The following is a 15,826-nucleotide window of genomic DNA, read 5'->3' as shown; positions in this document are numbered from 1 at the left end:
ACTGGCTACTCTTGATGGTAGTCGGAGATCTAGAGTTATATTCTTTTACAGCTATAAGTAGATTGGGGGGAAGGGGTCTACACCCCACATAGAGAGAGAGTGACCCCTGAGTTTTCTGTGAAGCAATCTGAGACCTTGATTCTTCAAATAGTATTATTTCCTCTCTAACCCAGGTCAAGGCCCGTGACAAACCCTGCCATGTGACATCCTGACAGGCACCTCTGGTCTTCAGAAGACACACAGATACCATTACCTAGTAAGGAATTCAGGGTTGGGCAGAGAACTCCCAGGCACTTCCTGGACCAGCCTACGCATGGGAGCCTCTGACGCGGAGTGGGACCGTCTGTCTAACCCACTGGCCAGAAGCCACACACAATCTCTCACTCTCACCAAACCCATCTTTCCTCCACTATGAAGCTCGAGAGATAGCAGATTCTGCCTCACAATTACCCAAATATACAGACATACAGGGTATAGCTTCTCATCCCAGGCATGACACATCGTAAATGGTTAATGAATACTTAGTGTTGTGGCCAGAGTCGACTTTAGCGCCAACTGCCCTCTGGGCTTTGAACCCCTAAGGACAACTCCTGTACATGGATTTGTCCTTTGCTCTTGACATGGCACCTGGCACCTGCAAGGGAAGAGGTAAATAGTACTGGCTAGTGGTTAAGAGACTGGCACCCTCAGGGACAGCCCCTTCTTAGTCAGCAGCATGTGACGCCATGGGATGCTGCCAGTAATGCGTGTGACTCTTTGTCACTAGTTTGGACTTTAATCCTAAGTGGACAAAGCAGCCCTCCTGTCCAATAGTGAAGTGGCCCGAGGATGTTTTTCCAGCCTTTCTCTGCAGAAAGAAGCCTTTCCCCAACCACACCACAGGCAATTTGCATTTAAATTGGTTTTTGCTCATTACAGAACTCTTGTAGGTCAGCTGGAGTTTTCGTTCTCCAGAGTCAGTTTGGACTCTCTGTTTCCCACTTGCGGGTCCCTCATGCCGCCTGCCTCTTCCTGACACCAAGATGAAGTCACAGAATCTGGGGATGGAGACTAGCTATCTTAAGAATGTTTCTGAAATCTCATCCATGCTTAAGTAAGCAAGGAGGAAGAGACCGAAGGATCCTGGATTTAGAACTCTGGTCTCATTTGCTCCAACGCTGTCCACAGAGCACGCTGCTGAGTGCTGGGCATGCTGGAGTAAATGGGATACATCTGCTGTCTTCCAGGGATTCCTGGAGGGATAAAGGAGAGAAAAGTAATGCTTGAAATAAAAAAATCACATTATATTCAACTAAGTCTTGAAACAAACAAACAAAATCACATTATATTCAAAGGACTAAATAAATGTGGGAATGAATTCCAGACAGACTATGGGCTTTCAAAAAGTGTCATGAACCACAGCAGTGTCTGTGGATGAACACACACACACACACACACACACACACACACACACACACACATACATACACACACAGGCATGTGCTAACATCTCTTCTAAGGCATTACTAAGTATCTCCTAAGACAGGCTCCTTAAAGTCTCCACTTTACCACCCTTCCATGTCCAAGAAACTGACACAATGCGAGCACACAGGTAAGCAGTGGAGATCCACAAGGCAAATATTTCCTGATAACAAGCCAAACAGAAACTTATTAAAATGATCCTTGTATTCATGTAATTTTTGTACTCATTAAAGACAAATTAAACTTGCATACAGATGGGGGAGGTGCACTTGCTTATTATTACACAAGAATTGAATCTTGGGTAAATAGATGCCCAAGGATGGAGAGTTAGTTGATATTTTGATGTCACAATTTGGTGCTGAGAATGGCACTTTATATAAATATGAAGCACAAAAATGGCAAAAAAAAAATGTGTTTAGGGCCATGTCCAAAAATGTTGGGAATTCTGTCCTTATCCCAAGCCGAAATATATTAAACAAGTTTTTACAAAACTCAAGTCAGCCACTCAAATAGAAATTTTCTAAAAAAAATCAAACACTGGGATTAAAAGCTTGCACCACCATCCCAGCACTCGGGAGGCAGAGGCAGGTGGATCGCTGTGAGTTCGAGGCCAGCCTGGTCTACAAAGCAAGTCCAGGACAACCAGTGCTACACAGAGAAACACAGTCTCGAAAAACCAACGGCCTCCCAGAAAACAAATAAAAAAAAAAACAAAAACAAACAAAAAAATCAAACACTGACACAATTCAGTACTAACTCGATTCTTACACTCTGAGGGATAACACAGGAAAATATTCCATCTTTGTTCTCCATAATTAAGTCATTGTGTTCCTATCAGAGCAGACAACTTTTTATGAGTAGCAAGACCACTGAAATCTGTAACATTTGATAGTCTGAAACCCAGGCGTTTCCGTCAGTGTTTGCCGGCTTTCAGTAGCGTGAGGCATGCGCAGTTCAGAGGGCACAGGCTGTTAGGCATGCGCAGTTCAGAGGGCAGAGGGGTGTAAGTTAAATATCAAGGCTACAGACCCGCTGAGCTGAGCAAGTGCCAGGTGCGCCGCATGGCAAGTGCTGCTACAAGCACCTTGGTTCCATTACGTGTTAACACATCAATTTTGGTCACTGTATATCCAGAAACCTTTTTACTGTAGCTGTATTTTTGTGACACCGCCCCACCCCCATGCAATTATAAGCCCCTCCATATGGGGTCACAATCCCTAGTTTAATAAGCCCAATTCTGAAGCAACGTGCCAGCAGCTTCCTGCTGCCGTGCCTTGCCCTCGTGGACTTTATTCCCTCAGACTGTACGCTGAGGTAACACCTCTCTCAAGCTGAAAAAAGAAAAAGAAAAGGGCAGGTCCAGTTCTCAGGTACTTTGAGATAGTATCCTACCACACGAACCACACACACGTGGATATTGCACATGCATGTGACACTAACTATATATACATGTATGTATCAGCATGAGTCAGCTTGTGTGATACTTTTCTGAAATGCTAAGGAACTATATACCTGTAGCCTATAGGTTATTTTACACAACGTTTTAACCAACTCTGTGCGTGGAACCACGAAGTTTCGGGGTGTGGGATTCTCCACGGAAGGCTTTCAGTTTGGAACATTTCCAAGTTGGGATACTTGGATTAGCGGTGCCCAAACTGTAGTCCTCCTTCGCTCCGCGCGGCAAGCCTTGAGAATAGTTCAGTCAGCACCGCAGTTCTATAGACGACGAAACGGAGGCATATCTCCATCATATCACTTGCCCAAGGCCATCGATAATGAAGAGCGCAGCTACTGCGGCATTGGTGGTACAGCGCCGAACATGGCTGCCTTCCAGGAAGAGGGCCAAGACTTCCCAGTCATGTACCTGTCTCCAGAGCCTGTGCCGTTTGTCCTGCACCACACCTAGTAAGGAGAAAGATACTCCTGTGTCTCCCTCACCTTGTTCGGCTTCCCAGATGTAGGCAAGATCTGCTACGCTGATTGGCTATGGGTCAGTTTTGTGAATTGCAGAAGGAGACAGCCGCTTCTGTGTGGAGAATTGCGTAGTACCTCACAGCAGGAGACGCTTGTGTAGGGACTTGAAGGGGTGACGAGCAGTCTGACAGATGACACGAGCAGAATCATTAGGGAGGAATGTCAATCCCCTAAAAAGCAACTAAACATGGGGCCGTCGCTCTAGTGACCCTCCAGTTGTACGTCGGTCGGTGCTCAGGAGCGAGGTGGCTGAGCAGGAGATGGGGCCACAGAGGTGTCTGAGCAGGTAAGGAGCACAACCTATAGGGCACTCTAGCTCCGCTGGAGGGCTCTCTGGACTGAGGGGAGCTGTGAGCAGGGAGACAGCATAATCAATAGACATATTCAACAGGTGTCCTGGGCCCCATTGATTGACATAACAGTAGGGTGAAGAATGTTTGCCTGGAGCTCACCAGTGTGCGTGCCTGGAGCCCACCAGTGTGCGTGCACCAGGGAGCTTTATCCACCCAGAGGGGGTGGCTCCATGTGGCTTCCCTGTGCACTCACGCAGACATTGGGCTGTGGTGGTGACATTTGGGGGTCACATGTATGAAACATAATACGACAGAGTAAAGTGGTCTGGGTAATGTAGCAGTGTCAGGAGTGAAGGAGGGCAGTGAGGCAGAGACGAGACCAAGGTTTCTCTCAGCTCTGCCAAGTTAGATACGGCATCTAACACTGGGGAATAGAAAACTTCTCTTTAGAGGGACAGAAAGAAAATATTTTAGGCCTTTCAAGCCCCGTGGTTTCTTTGCCATTATATTGTTAATGCAGCCACAGGCAACACCTGAATGCAGTGTGTCCCGATAAAACTTCAACATGTGGTAAGCCAGATTTAGCCCTAGGGTGGACAGCAGATCCCTGAGCTGTGAGGTACCAACTGAGTGTGCCAGGTGAGAATCCCCCCCCAGAACACACACCTTGCCAGGCACACGTGCCTCTCTCCATGAAGGGTGCCCACCAGATCAGCAAAGTCCCATTTGAAATGCAGGCTGCTTTCACGTCCAGCCCCAGGACTGCACTGGCAGAATGGAGACCGTGTTGTGTTGGGAATTTGGTCCTCCGTGTGGTGATGTTGGAAAGTGGTGGGACCTTTAAGAGGTGGAGCAGAGTCAGAGGTCATTTGGTTGTTGGGTGTACCCTTAGAAAGGGTTAAGGTGTATCTCAAGAGACCTGAGTTTGTTCTTATAAGAGTGACATGTTATATAGAAAGTCTTCTTCTGGCTTCCTGCTATGATGTCATGTGAGTGGTCACTGCCACATGCCTTCCTGCCATGATGATGCCATCCATCATAAGATCTCACTGGAGCTGAGCTGATGCTATACAGTGTGTGTGTGTGTGTGTGTGTGTGTGTGTGTGTGTGTGTGTGTGTGTCTTATGTGTGTGTGTGTGTATGTGTGTGTGTCTTGTGTGTGTGTGTCTGTGTCTTGTGTGTGTGTGTGTCTGTGTACGTATGCACCTTGTTTGAGATGCTGTTCCTGCTGTATGGCAGGCAGGCTAGCTGGCCCAGAAGCCTCTATTCATTAATTAATTGCTTTCCCCCTCTCTGTAGAGGCATACTGGGATTGCAGACACTTGTGCTACCACGCTATGTCCTTTCTTACCTGGATTCTGGTGCTCTCAACGCAGATTGTCTGGTTGGTGCGATGTGCTGGCCAGTTTTCATGTCAACCTGTCACAGGCTAGAGTCATCTGAGAATAATGACCTTCAATTAAAAAAACGCTTCTATAAGTTCTGGCTGCAGGCAAGCCTATAGTGCATTTTCTTAATTAGTAAATCATGGGGGAGGGCCCAATCCATGGTTGGTGGTGCTATCCCTGGGCAGGTGGTCCTGGGTTCTATAAGAAAGCAGGCTGAGCAAGCCATGTGGAGCAAGCCTGTAAGCAGCACCCCTCCATGGCCTCTGCATCAGCTCCTGCCTCCAGGGTCCTGCCCTGCTTGAGTTCCTGTGCTGACTCTCTAGGGAGGTCTGAAGCTCAGAAGGGTTCAGTTGACTCTAGACTATGCCTTGAGGAAAGAAAAGAGCTCAACGCTGCCTGTTAAACGTCTTCGCAGGATCTTCTCCTTTTGCTCCCTGCTAGCCAGGGCATCATCTAACTAAGGGACTTCACAGATTTCTGCAAACATTCCCCCACTATGGTGTTTGTAATTTCTTACAAAGGAAGCTCTGATCGTTGAAGTGTCTTCCCCAGTTTTGCACAGCTTTTGAAGGGGCAGAAAGAGCTTGGAGCCAAGGTCTTATATTGTAAAACCAACCCTTTTCCTCCTTTGGAGTCTCAATCCACAGCAAAGAACACACACAGCACTAGAATTGCATGCAAGGTCCTTCAAAATCAAATTATGTTTTTTTTTTAGTCTCTTCATTGGCAGGTATTCATCAAGTAATCAAAAGACAAATACCTCCTTGAGCAGAGCGTGCCAGCCACAGCCAGTGACATCATAAGGAACAGGTTGTGCCAAATCAAAATTTAATTTCCTCTAACAAAGTGGGAGGTTGGGAGATAAGGCTAAAGCCACTGACGTCCCTGACACTGAAGGACACGTCAGAGATCAACTTCACAGGAAGAACTGTGTGTAGTAAGGGTGACAGATGACACAACACAGTCCCACAGATGCATACACAAGGACACTTGTTGATGCACAGGCACAGTAAGACACACAGAGAAAATCAAAACACTAAAAACATATGCACACAGACTCAAATGCAACCCATACCCCAAAACGCAGGTACAAACTCCCAGATACACAGATCTACAGAGAACATGCATGCATAGTCATGTATGCAGACACACACACGCACCTGGCTCCCTGTCATGTGCAGACATACCTGGAGATACACACACACTAACATATCCTCAGCAAGAAGCAGGCTTACCCACTTCCACTTGCTGCCAGTGGGCACAGAGTCTACTCCTAACCTCTCCTGTGTACACAAAATTTGTATCCTAACTAGAGACTTGGCGGGGGTGGGGGTGGGGGTGGGGGGGATGGGGGGGAGGGTTCATGTGATTTCCTCTAGGCACCCTGGGACTTGTTGATCCTGCCCAGCCAGTGGTGGAACAGCCTTGGCAGAGGTGTGTGGTGAGGAAGGTTGAAGACTGTGGCGTCAAGCTGACCTGGGCTCCCGCTGAGTCTATGCTACACACCAGCTGTGGGGCCCAGGCAGGTCTCTCTCAACTGCCCTTACCTTGCAGCTGAGTTCTTTTCTCTAGAACGAACCCTTCCGTTTGTGATGAGCCCTGTGCACTAGAAGCCTTGAGGGCAAGGGACTGTCTGTGTTACCTTTCTTTAGGGACATTGCCTGGGTGGGAACTTTTTTTTTTTTTTTACCAAGAAAAGGGACAATGAAAGTCTAACCATGGCCAAGTGCGGACTCGATGTCCATGTACCTGGTACCTCATTTCATCCTTCCCATACCATAAACAGGACATGTTTGAAGATGAATGGTGGCATCCAAAGAAGTCAAAGATTGCCCCAGCTTACCAGCTTCCTGGGGCAGCCGAACCTAGGCCTCTGGTTGACGAATCCCTACTCAAGGCATGGCCGCTTTGGGCTCCATGACTTCCATGTGCTGGTTGTTTCTTGTCAACTTGACACAAAACCAAGACACGCCAATGTAGAGGGAATCTCAACGGATTCCCTTCCTTTAGATTGGCCTGCTACTTGATGGCTAGTTGACGTGGGATAGCCAAGCCCGCTGTGGGCAGTACCATCCCGAGGCAGGTAAGCCTGGGCATAGGAGAGACAGCTGGTGTAAGGTGGTTGCCAGCGGGAACCCCTGCACTACACGGTCTCTGCTTCCGTTCTTGCAGCCAGCTCCTGCCCTGAGGCCCTGCCCTGGCTTCTCTCCGTGATGCACTGCACCCTGTAGGCTGAAATAAACCCTTTTCTTGCTTTTGGCTGTGGTGTCTGTCACAGGAGCATAAACTAGGACATTCCACAAGGTAAGTACTTCCTTAAGTGACACAGCTCAGTGAACAACGTCTAAGCTGGCTGCCTCGTCCAAGTGGGAGAGGCTTCCTCCTTCTGAAGAAATGCCGTGTGATTGTCCTGGAGTTCCGCTGGGGCTGCGTTTCACAATCCACAAGCTCCTCAGTCGGCTCCCTCACAGCTGGTAAAACACATATATGATAAACAACATATGCGTTATATGCCCTTATATATAACATGTTGCATATTGTGAGAGATAACACAATTTGTATATTGAAATATCCTCTATATCCAATCTACTCACCCACCTACCTACCTACCTATCATTTATCTATCTATTTATCTATTATATATCAATCAATTTATCTATCATCTATCTCTCAATCAATTTATCATCTGTCTATCTGTGATGCATATATAAATATACATGTACATGCTGACATACACACGTGCGTGCACACGCACACGGCAGATATCTTTCTATATGCATATACATGCTGACTTCTTTCCATGTGAGGCCCATTCTGCCTCACATGCTTTTTTTCTGGTTGTATAAACCATACAGCCCCACCCAGAGTCAGTCAGTTCTGTTTTTCTTTTGTTGCAGTACAGTCCCTGGTTTTGAAACTCAGCCAAACTGTAGGCCACTTGAGCTGTTTTGCATAACAGCTGCACCTGACAGGAAGCAGGGCTCAGGGCTGCTGAAGCCCTCTGCAGATCTCACAAGGTGGCCTAGGCTGGCATCTTTGTTCCTGCCTGCTTCAGACCTGACAGGGAGCTAGAGAGGGTCTGTCTCTGCCTGAAGCGTACAGAGCACGCAGGGCACAGTCCGTCCTCACAACAGAAAATGAAAATGTCTAAATATAGTGGCCAACTGGTAAGCAGGGGCGAGGGCAGGCAACTGTGAGTCACGGACATGAGGCGCTTGCATGTGGCCTTTCGAGTCTTTGGAGCTGAGGAGAGGCAACATCATTTCTGATGGTCCAAACTCAAAGGTGAAGCCGGTGGCTTTTGGGGACTTTTCTCTTGTACTGTTCCTTTTATTTTCCAGTGAGTGCACTCTGGAAATGGCCCTGTGTGCACAGAGTAAATAGAAAGGGGGAAGTGTCGTAGCGCAACCGGCCATTTTCCTTACCCTTGCCATTTCAAACCCACACCCTGCTAGCAGCGTGGGCCCGAAATCCTACATTGGCAATCATAGCACTGGACTTGCTGTTCTTTGGAGCTGTTCTTAGGTTACTTACATGGAGTAAGACAGGACGGGACAGGTGCTCACTATATAAAGATGAGAGCTTCTGTCCTCACAATGGCATTCCGGGGAACACCTGACTCTCCATTTCAGAGAGTGCTAAAGGGACATCACAGGGACAGGAAGTAAAGGAGGTCACACATGGTCACCCCAGGTGTCCTGAGGGATTTGGCCACATCTCCTTGTAGTCTCTGAAGCCTTTTCAATCATCTTGAAACACAGCCAGGCCACTCTTGTCACTTAGGTGACAGCTAAAGGTCACGTTAGGTGCCAGTGGGGTTATACTGAGGGACCCTGAAAACAAAACAAGGTTCATGTCTGTGAAATGTTTGTCCATGTCCTGAAGACTTAGAAATACAAGCAAGACTGGACGTGCTGGTGAGAGGACCAAAAAAAGCCTACAGCTAAAGGTGGCAGCAGGGCAGGAGAAAGGAGCTCTGTCTTCCACAGGGCCCTGAGCTAGGCTGCCTGTGTGCTGGGAACGCTGTGCACTGATTGCTTTAATTGCTCACTCGCCATAGCAATTATTGGAAAGCTGGGAAGCCTTGGACCTTTGAGGCTGCCACCTTCCCCGACTCCTTCCTTCCCTCCCTCTCCCACCTCTGTGTGTGTGTGTGTGTGTGTGTGTGTGTGTGTGTGTGTGTGTGTGTGTGTGTGTATGTGTGTGTGTGTTTGTGTTTGTACATGTGTGTGCACACATGTGTAGAGGCCGTTATTAAGCACCCTCCTCTCCTGCTCTCCACCTTAGTTTCTGAAACAGCCTCGCCGAACCTGAGGCTCACCAGCTTGCTGGACTAGCTGGGCCACTGAGCCCCTGGGATCAGCCTGTCCTCCCCCTCCCCAACACAGGGATTACAGTCATGCATTGCACTCCCGATGTGGGCTTTTGTTCTCTAGAACCTTCTGCCAAAGTTGAGAAATGGAAACTTCACAGGCCCCTGACTCCAGAACAGACTGTGTTTTCTGCTATGTCTGCCGTCTCTTGGGATGGCCTTCTGATAACTGGCTCATCCTGCTCTTGTGACCCTCTTGGACTCCCAGCTTTTCCTCCCCACCCTCTACCCCATCACCTCATGCAGGCCTCCCTCCTCTGTTTGTCTGAGGGTACAGTTGGCTCTTTCTCCCCGTGACTCTTTCTCCAGCCCATCCTCCACTGTGGCCCAGAGAGAACCTTCCAGAACTTGACGCCGCTGTATCACCTCATACCTGAAAATCCTCCCAGGCGTCTACATTTCTTAAAGATAAAGCCCAAATGCCTCAGCGTGACACCGGGACACATGGTCACCTGATTGCTCCTCACTTCTCCAACTTGATCCTCAGCTATGCTGGGGACACAACCTGTGTCTCCTTCCAACAGACACACCGGAGTCACAACCCCCGAGATGGAGTTGCTCAGACCCTCACACCTCTGCGTCCACGGGGCGGCTCCCCAATGCACGGGACCTTGTCCACTTAGCTCTAGCCTTACTCCAAGTTCAGCACCTGGGCCTCAGTGGTGTGCCTTCTCCAGCCCCACATCCTGCCCGGTGTCACTGACCACACTGCTTGTATACCTGCCCCTACACCCAGGGCTGAGGCGCCTGAGGACTGACAGCAAGTATCTTCTAGTACGTGTTTTCATTAGCACATAATGGTTATACATAATAATGATTTTTGTTATGACAACTTCAAAAATCTATGTATTTCAATCATATTTATCCTCTGCCCCTATACTAATATACTTAACACTAGAGCAGGGATTGCCCTGAAGAACAGGGAAGTCCTGAGCAACACTGGACCGAACATAGAGGCCTCCTCAGGCCCAGCGTTCTGCATCCTCAGCTTTCCTGCTTTATCCCTTCTTCACATCCAAGAGCCTGTTCCCAGTGGCAGAAGGCCAAAGGAATGGAACACTGGAGCCTCCACATGATTGGGGTTATCTGTTAATTTCCCAGTCTCCCTTGGTGGAGAAGGTGCTTGATAAAACATAAGTGGGGGGGCTGGAGAGATGGCTCAGCACTTACGATCACTGGCTGCTCTTGTAGAGGACCTTGGTTCCCAGCATTCACACAGTAGCTTCCAACCACCAGGAACTCCAGTCCCAGGGTACCAGATGCCCTCTTCTGGCCTCTTTGGGCACTTGCTAGGGATGCTCATGGTGCACAGACATACGTGCAAACAAACACATACTCAAAAAAAAATTTTTTTTTTAATGTGAGTGGAAGTCATTGGGAGAAGCTTCTAGTAAATGCTTCTCAAAGTGCTGACTCATCTGAGAGGTAGCCTATTGTACATGTCACCCTTCCTGGGGCTTAGAATGTGGGCATGACAGCTGGTGCTGCAGCTTTTTTTTTTTAACCACGTGCTGGCATTGACGTTGGAAGACTTGTTCCAAGGACAGCAGAGAAGGATCCTTGGCTTCTTGGAGGAAGCAATTAGGAAGCCACCACTTTAGCCCTTGACCGTTTGCACCAGGACTCCTTTCGTGTAAAAGAAACACAGATTCTTGTCTGGCTTATGCCACTGTCATGTGGAAACTGGCAGTGGCCTTGAGTACATGGGCAGGGCCTTTCCACACCAATCATGAAATAAGAAAATGCCCACAGACATGCCTGCATGCCAATCTGATGGATGCAGTTCCTCATCCTGGAATTCCTCTTCCTCTGTGTCTCTAGTTTGTGTTGAGTTGTCAAAGACTAACTAGCATATGTTATGCATCCATATGAACAGGAGGGTCACAATCTCCAGAACCAATTTTTCTCTGCCCCTGCGTCACAGGGAGGTGATCAGACAAGCTGACTAGGTCTACAGGTACGAGGTGAGGCCGCCTCACACCCCAGCCTTCGGGGCTAGAGTTCTGAGTTCCAGTTTGGGAGAAACATAGTCAGCTTCTCACTGCAGTGACAGTGAGACCTGCAGGTCAGGTCAGTTCCTCTGTCACACAGTCCACTGGTAGCCAGCAGCCAGAGGATTTTACTGCAAGGAAACAAGGCAGGTGGCCCACTGTCTGTCTCTGCCTAGCCCATGTCACCCTGTTCAGTGCCATCTGGCCTGCAGCTCCTTTACTCTCTAACTGTCCGTCCGTCCCTTTTAAAGGGACAGATCACTGGGTGGTGTCATTCACTATATTCTCAGCCTGATAATGCATTTACCAGGGCAAGGCTCACAAAAACACCAGCACAATAGGGCCATAGCAATTCTGAGAGCCTGGAGGACCTGACCCATCACCTGTTTTGGGGCTCCCCTTCTCCTGAAATGCTGACTCCCCTGTGGGCCTCAGAGCACACAGAAGCTGGCCTTATCTGCTTTGCAATTTTCCTTTTGCCCCCGGGAGAGACTTGGAAATACACTCTTTCTAGGAGCCGATGGGAAATTAACCCACATTAGCACAACACTGAATGATGCCAAAACTGGGGACAGGAAGGTCCGTTTCAAAAGAAAGAAATAAATGTTCTTTGTAACCAGGCCAAGGCTAACATGCCTGCTCCTGATTGGTCCAGATCTGTGCCAGCCTCCCACTGCATCCGTAGGTGTGCTGAAAGCAGGCTGGAGACTTTTATAGAGACTGTCGCCATGGCACTGGGTGCTGTACTCTGCGGCATCAAAATGCCAAGGGTAGGAAAGATAAGCACAGGCCTTTCAATGTGCAGGCAATTCTGGGCGCTTCTGCATGTGTCTGCCTCTGTATTCAACGTCAGCAGTAATACGATCAGCCGGGAAAGCTAGCTTCTCTGCAGCTCATGGGGACGGAGAGCCTGGCCAGCGCTGCCCCGTGATCCAGTTTCCCTCACAACAGCCTTGCCGCACTGTAAGCCCCATTTTGTCCGTTCAGGGATTAGGAGCGTGCAGCTTGTCCATGTGCATGCAGAGTTTGGAATGGAAGGTGTGGGATTCTAAGACAAATTAATGAAAGGTCTATTCCTGGAAGCCGGGAGTGAGCTGGGGGAGACAGGAGGAGACAGCAGGACATCTGGAACTAGCCAGGGAGACACTCTATGGCCTGCTGTCAGCTTACAGCACACAGAGCACGGGAGGGAAATGGCAGAGTCCAGCAAGACTGCAGTGTGGAGGGCCTAGGCCTGGGACGGGCCAGGCCGAGCAGAGCGGTGGCATCTGTTCTGGGTTCAGAGGTTTATGCTGGCAAGGTTTTTTTTTTCTTATGCTTACACCTGCCAAATGGGCTGGGCTGGGCTCCAGGCTGAGATCAAGTTTGGGTCTCTTTCACATGCTGTTCATCTCAATTGGGCCAAGAGACTCACCCCCTCATTGCATCACTGTGACAAAACGCCCAAGGCAAGCAACTGTAAAAAGAAAAGTTTATTTTGGCTTATGGTTTTAGAAGCTACGGTCCAGGGTTGCTTGATCTTATTGTCTGTGGCCTGTGGGGGACAGCTCAATATATCATGGTGACCAGAGCACATAAAAGAAGATGGCCAGGGTGCCTTGGAAGAGACGGGAAGAATACACACACACACACACACACACACACACACACACGGGACCAATATCCCAATATCCCCTGGGAGGGCTTGGCCCCCAATTTCTTAACTAGATCTTCTAGATCTAGATCTTCTAAGAGTCCCACAACTTGCAGAGAGCCCAGCAGCTGGAGACCAAGTCTTCAATACAGGAACCTTCTGTGTGTGTCGAGGGGGTGGAGTGGGGGGTGTGGGTGAGGGGTGGGGGGAGGGGGGGAGCATCCAAACCATAATACTCATTTTAGATGGAAGTTACACGGATGACCACGATGAGCTCCACATCAGTGCCATAGGAGATAAATTCATTGACCAAGACACAAGTCCCAACAAGGTGTTTGAGTTCGCAATACAGTATATGAGAGAATGGAGAACTTGAAAAAAAAAATTCCAACCCATCACATTTCCCAGAGAAAACAAAATATTAACACAAAAGAGGAAGAAACACAGGTAGAGACCAACCTGTGTTGCACCCCCAGAGTTTGGTACAGTGTTCATTTGTGCAAGCGGAAGAGGCTTGTGTGTGCTGGAGGGGTGGGTTTGTTTTGGGATTGCTTAGTGCACTGGGGTCAGGACTGGAAGGGTGCTGGGTAGTGGGGTGGTAGAGTGGACAGAGGCAAGCTCTGCTGGAGACATCAGAATTCTTTTTAGAATGTCATGGGCAGGGCTGGGCGTGGTGGCGCACGCCTTTAACCCCAGCACTCGGGAGGCAGAGGCAGGCAGATCGTTGTGAGTTCGAGGCCAGCCTGGTCTACAAAGTGAGTCCAGGACAGCCAAGGCTAACACAGAGAAACCCTGTCTTGAAAAACAAACAGAGAGAGAGAGAGAGAGAGAGAGAGAGAGAGAGAGAGAGAGAGTTTCATGAGCAAATTCAGGGAAATGACTGATTTGGAAGGCACAGCCTTACTCTGGGTTCTGACACACTCAGAGCCCTGAAGCCACTCACACACGTGAGTAGTGTGTAGGGAAGATGGAGTCACGTGATTTCCTTGGCAGCAGCTGTTACAGGCCCTGTTCACTGGGGTCCCAAACCTGACCCCGTGGGCACAAGATCAAGGGATTTGGCTTGGTTTCTAGAGTGTAGGGCGTCACCCCTACCAAAGAAGGCTGAGTGGCTGAAGAGACGGCTCCGTGGTTAAGAAGAGCATTTGCTGCATGTATATGAGGACCTCAGGTCACCATCCAAGTGGGAAAAAAAAGCTGGGCGTGGCTGTGTGCCTATAACACCAGCATTGTGTGGGGCAGAGACAGGAGAATCAGTCGGGTGCCTTCTGCCAGCCTAACTCTGGGTTCAGTGATAGACCCATACTCAAAGGAATAAGGCCATGGTGACAGGGCAGGACACCTGATGCCCTCCTCTGATATACTCATTCATGGCATGGTGTGTGTATCTGACACATGTGCTCACGTGTGCGCATGCGTGTACACACACACACACACACACACACACACACACACACACACACACACACACACACCCCACTGCAGATTCACAGTGGGAGAGCACTAGAGCGCTCCAAGTACTTCAGTGCCCACACTCGGTTGCCTTGGTAGCAGCATATGTGCGCATCATTTGCAGTTCTCACTGAATAATGGCCGTGTTTTTGAGCATGCCCAGTGGAGAAGCGGACAGAGCTGGAGTTCACACGGAAGACAAAATGTCCACTAGTCCCTGCTGTAGCATCTCACCTGAAGGGGCACTTTGACAAAGGGTAGCAACAGGCAATGTGTCCAGCAAGCTTACAGGAGGAAAGCAACTTCCTGTCTACTGAGAAGCTGGATGGAATAGGAGATTAAGTTCCAGAAGCCAGAGCCAGGTGCTGGGAGGGTGCCTTCCATTTTGAGAACACAGCTGAGTTGGCCACACACCACACACTGCCTTGTCATCAGGCACACCTGGCTTCTCAGTAGCTCTCTCCTTGGATGGCCCTGGGCCAGCACTTCCAAGTGCAGAATTTTGATCACATAAAACGCTAAATAAGGGATAACGGGGGACAAAGGCACTCTAGTGCAGTCTGCTGTCAGAGCCAGGGAGAGAACAAGTCCTGTGAGGGAGATGTGTAAGCTACACTCATGTCAATAACACACACTTAGTCCAGTGGTTCTCAGCCTTCCTAGTGCTGCCACCCTTTAATACAGTTCCTCATGGTGTGATGACCCAGACCATAAAATTGGTTTTGTTGCTACTTCATAACTGTAATTTTTCTGATATGCATCATAATGTAAATATTTCGTTTTCCCATGGTCTTGGGAGACCCCTGTGAAAGGGTCATTCAACCCCCAAATGGGTCGCAACACACAGGTTGAGAACCGCTGGCCTAGAGCTGCCTCAGTTCCCTCCATAGATGGGATGGAGGTGAGATGGAGGAAGGGAGGGAAGGGGGAGGGGAGGAGGGAAGAAGGGAGGGAGGGAGGGAAGGAAAGCTGGAGGGAGGGAAGGAGGGAAGGGGGAGGGAAGGGGGAGAGAAGGAAAGAGGGAGGAAGGAAAGGAGGAGGAAAGGAAGGAGGAGGAGGAGGGAAAGAGGGCGAGGAGGGAAGAAGAAAGGATTCAGGTTCCCAAGCCTAAGCCCTCTCCTCTGAGAGCGCGTGACCTTTCAAGTACAGAGCAAACTGGGGGTTATCATCCCTCACTCTCTGTGTAGAAGCTGCCTTAGTAAATTGCCTCCTGTGATTTATGAAACCTTGGGCAAGTTACTTCATCTCTCTCTGCCTCAGTT

At 49.1% G+C, this 15,826-nt stretch overlaps 2 long non-coding RNA genes across 3 annotated transcripts; one reads left to right on the top strand and one right to left on the bottom strand.

The window, feature by feature from the left end:
* Positions 1–716: 716 nt before the first annotated feature.
* Positions 717–11,374, top strand: LOC311587062. The gene is made up of 3 exons (XR_014775768.1): positions 717–3,721; positions 7,289–7,420; positions 9,553–11,374. It is a non-coding gene; the product is annotated as an uncharacterized lncRNA (long non-coding RNA).
* On the bottom strand, positions 3,659–7,035 carry LOC311587060. 2 transcript variants are annotated; one of them, XR_014775765.1, is made up of 3 exons: positions 6,960–7,035; positions 5,080–5,181; positions 3,659–3,783 (listed from the first exon to the last, which is right to left on the bottom strand). It is a non-coding gene; the product is annotated as an uncharacterized lncRNA (long non-coding RNA). The 2 variants fall into 2 exon arrangements; XR_014775766.1 differs by lacking the exon at positions 6,960–7,035 and adding an exon at positions 6,304–6,379.
* Positions 11,375–15,826: the final 4,452 nt, after the last annotated feature.

Source organism: Acomys minous, assembly GCF_964271855.1.
Source record: "Acomys minous genome assembly, chromosome: 16".
Lineage (NCBI taxonomy): Eukaryota > Metazoa > Chordata > Mammalia > Rodentia > Muridae > Acomys > Acomys minous.
The sequence above is the reverse complement of the archived record's forward strand: the minus strand, read 5'-3'. Positions and strand labels throughout refer to the sequence as shown.